The sequence below is a fragment of the Sinocyclocheilus grahami genome, unplaced genomic scaffold (genome assembly GCF_001515645.1).
Source record: "Sinocyclocheilus grahami isolate Dianchi unplaced genomic scaffold, SAMN03320097.WGS_v1.1 scaffold6.1, whole genome shotgun sequence".
In the NCBI taxonomy this organism is placed as follows: Eukaryota; Metazoa; Chordata; class Actinopteri; order Cypriniformes; family Cyprinidae; genus Sinocyclocheilus; species Sinocyclocheilus grahami.
Window position 1 is genome coordinate 2,584,333 of NW_015505185.1, and position 4,479 is coordinate 2,588,811.

Below are 4,479 nucleotides of genomic sequence, written 5' to 3' on the forward strand. Positions count from 1 at the left end.
CAGTGTCTCGTTCCCTACTCAGGGAACCATAGTTACATAAGTAACCTGAGACGTTCCCTTTCAAGGGAACTTCGAACTGTGTCCTCTAGGGGTTGCTGTGGGGAAAGGTATACCCACGCCGCCATGCTGAGGGGAGTGGGGGCCAGAACCATGGCGAGCACTAAGTACCAACTTTACCATTTTCATGGTGAGTTGCCCCTGGGACGTCAGACGGCTGTCTGTGACTTTATCCCCTATGGCCAAAGGCCTAGGCTACATACCCAACTTACCTGTTAGGACCAGACTCCTGGGCCCGGGGTAGAGCTCAAGGCTTGGATCATAAAGGATTCCTTTAAGAGGATACAACTCAGAACCTAGTATCACACTAAGTCTTGGCCTGTCACACAGGGGCTACCGCTTGCTCTTGCATAAGCTCTGAAAGGAACTGTCTCAACAGACCTCTAGTGGCCACACCCTGTTAAAGTAGGTATCCTAGGATACCTAAGTGGAGTGGTGCCCAAGGTGAACAGGGCTTAACCAGCTCAAGAAAGGGCACGAAGCAACCGGCCGAAGCCCTCACCATACAGGATTTTAGAAAAGAACGCAAAGAACTAGCGTGCGAACTTACCACAATGTGGATTTTAACATCTAGTTCACCTGATGCTACTGGTTCCAGGTGCTCTGGGAAAACAGAGAACTCAACTCTCATGTGAGAGGAGAACTCTGAACTCAGAAAGAATAGCGCGCTCATAGGCAACCCTTTGGTAAAGGGGAGCACTGCTAATGCTACCACGAGAACAGCCCACGGAGCAAACCCGGGCGCTTGATAGGAAGCAGCATGCTCATAGTAACCCTCAATGGTGAGGGGAGCGATACTTCCAAGTGTGTCAAAAATAGAGACACACTGGTTGAGTGGAGCCCAAGGTGCTGGGGTCTAACCACCTCAGAGAAAGGGAACAAAGCTACAACGCATAACCCTTACCGTACAGGATTTCAAAAAGTGCGCAAAGTCTAGCGTGCACACGTACCACTTATGTGGATTTTAGAAAGTGCGCAAAGTGCTCAGCGTGCACACTTACCACTACTGTGGATTTTAGAAAGTGCGCAAAGTGTTCAACGTGCACACTTACCACTATGTGTGTTTCAGAAAGTGCACAGAACTTAGCGTGTGCACTTACCATAGCATGGATTTAAATATCCAGGCATCTGATCACAGATACCCGGCGGTACTGGGCCAAACGGGAGAGGCAAGCTCAAATACGACCCTCTAAGGCGAGGGGAGCACTGCCTGAGACAGCATCACACAAGAAGGTTCTCGCAAATGCCACCTACTTTTCCCGCTCGACGCCTCAGCAAGAGGGGATATCCTGGAGCCCGGACATCCAGGAATCTTTTTGCAGTGCCGTACCGGGGGCCCGATGATCAAGAAGGCTCCCGCAGAAGCCTCTGACCTGGCCGCATGGTCCAGGAAGTATGAAGCCGGCACCAGGGCTATCATACCGGCTGGACACAATATCGACGAGTGAGGTAACACTGCATGTCGAGCACCTGGTTTCTGAATCCAGCAAAGGGGTGCTCGCAAAGGACCTACCTTAGAAAGGACAGAAACACACCGGTCCCGGGAAGACGCTGCAAAGAAATCTCACAGAAGGATTATACACACATAGAAGGAGTGGCTTCACAACAACTCTGTGACTGTTCTTGAATGGCCCAGCCAGAGCCCTGACTTAAACCCAATTGAGCATCTCTGGATAGACCTAAAAATGGCTGTCCACCAACGTTTACTATCCAACCTGACAGAACTGGAGAGGCTCTGCAAGGAGGAATGGCAGAGGATCCTCAAATCCAGGTGTGAAAAACTTGTTGCCTCTTTCCCAAAAAGACTCATGGCTGTATTCGATCAAAAGGGTGCTTCTACTAAATACTGAGCAAAGGGTCTGAATACTTAGGACCATGTGATATTTCAGTTTTTCTTTTTTAATAAATCTGCAAAAATGTCAACAATTCTGTGTTTTTCTGTCAATATGGGGTGCTGTGTGTACATTAATGAGGAAAAAAAATTAACTTAAATGATTTTAGCAAATGGCTGCAATATAACAGAGTGAAAAATTTAAGGGGGTCTGAATACTTTCCGTACCCACTGTATATATAAAATGGATCATACTCGCTCAAAAGGCGATTCCAGAGAAGCCTCTAGTCCGGACCATCAGTAAGGTGGTTGCTATGAAGTCATAGAATCAACCAAAAACATCATAGGTTCAGGAGGAGCGGAGGAGGAGCGCGAGTCGCGACACTAGCCTTCTGTGCCTGTCTCTGATCCTCAAACCGAGACGGACCAGGACCCCAATGTTGTACGGGCTCAGACCTGGACCTTCGTGGAATGAAGGAATTAAATGCTGCTGAGCGCGCCTTCGACTCCCTGAACTTCTCGACCACTGTCTCAACGGAGGTACCAAAAAGTTCAAAAGGCGAAACCGGAGCATCGACAAGAAAGCCCCTCTCTTTCTTCCCGATATCTGCCAGGTTCACCCACAGATGTCTCTCCGTTACCACCATCGCCGAAATAGACCTGCCCATGGCGGAGGCGGCCTGTTTAGTAGCACGGAGAGCAAGATCTGTGGTGCAGCGCAGCTCAGCTACCTGATCAGGAGAAAGGCCCTCGCCTTTATCCAGGTCTTAAGGCTCAGCCTCAGCCTCTTCGCCGTCCTCAGACATCTCCTGCTCTTCCTGGGTTAAACCCAGCAGAGCACTGGCCCCCGGATCAGATGATGCCAAAGAGATAACATCATCCTCCAGCGGCTCTCTCTCGTCCGCAGCCAACGAGCACGAGAAGGAAAGCCCCTCCCTAAACTCATCTGCCAGGTCCACCTGCGAAACCCATGAGCTCATTCTCCTCCGTGCCTCAGCAGCGGCGGGTCCTGAACCGTGGGTTTCCCCCCCGTTGCATCTGAAAATTACTTTCAGAAACTTTTTTTTTTTCAAAAAGTGCGGCCCCCCCAATAAATTGTGCCTGCCAGCTCACTTTGTGCACTCTGGCGCCGACCCTGCCGAGGAGGCTTTCTATATCCTGTTTCTCAATACTATCACAGTGATATCACAGTGCTCTCACAGTATGAGTGCACACTCAGCTAACAGTTTTTTGTTATAAGAACCTTCTCCAAACATACAACTGACTTCCAGACACAGCCTTCGATGAAATTAACTGAAATGCAAAAGACATTAAATCTTTCGTGATCTCAGCAGAGAATGATTAAACAACTCCACAAAAAGCATCACCAGCTTTACTCATTATTAACAAGACTGACTTTATTTCTGTCAGACATCTACAAAAGCACTTATTGAAAATTAACAGAGATTTAGATGATGTTTTATTGTTTCATTTGACGCTACCATCAAGGTGATTAGTGTTTGCTTTAGTTGGGCTCTTGACCCTTGACTTTATAACATTAGATTATATTTTTTGGGCTGTTGTAGCTGTGTTTGTAAAGCACATTTGTTATGGCAAGGAATACCTAAAAAAAAACTGCAACTAGGTGATATCGGTTTATTATTGATGATAACAACACAATCTTCACCCAGATTCATTATGCAGTCTTTGTGAGAAGTTATTAATCTAAAGTTTGCAATTATAATAGCTCTTTGATTATACAGTATAGGATCCAACAGTGTAATCATTTATGAAGGATTTTAAAAGCATGATAAGTCACAAGTATTTTGAACATTTTAAACATCAAGAATCAGTGTATGAATCTCAACAATGGTGACAATCAAAAGCTTCATGCTGCAATGCATGCTGGGTACCTAGTCTCTGAGCAGTGAGTGCACTTTGACCTCACATTAGTATGAGCACACATTGAAGGCACTGTGAGGTTACACTTTTAGCTCACTGTGACCTCACATTGTGACTTCATCATGAGTATCCTGGAAGCGCATGGGGAAATCACTGTGAGATCAAATTGTTAACTGGGTTAGCATGACACTGGTTCCCTCGACAAAAAGCCAATGGGATTTTTCCATAGGCTTTTGGATTATCGCAAAAAATAAGCTCTGCGTTCAACCATAGTTCATGAAACTTACACGTTTTGTCCATCAAGATAATCTTCACAAAATAATATAACTTTTATGAATTCTGAAGCCAAAATAAAAGCGTCAGAACTTAAAAGCTAAACTTAGGCTATAACTACACCTCCACGGTCGCTCGCCTCCAGCGTCACCACCACCATGCTCCCGACAACTTTTTAAAACTTATTTTTAACACGTTCAGTGAAAAGGATTTACTCTGTATATGAATTTTAATCCACGCTACATGAACCTTTTCATGTAAACTGGAATAAATAGACACAAACTCCTTGAGAATGCTGCCCCCGTGACTTTTATTAATAAAATAGATTAAATAGCCTACTGGAGAGACGCACAGACGCAGGCTAATTCACACAGGCAACTGTCACCTATCTCCCTATCTCTCTCTCTCTCTCTCAATCTCTCTCAAATAATTAATTC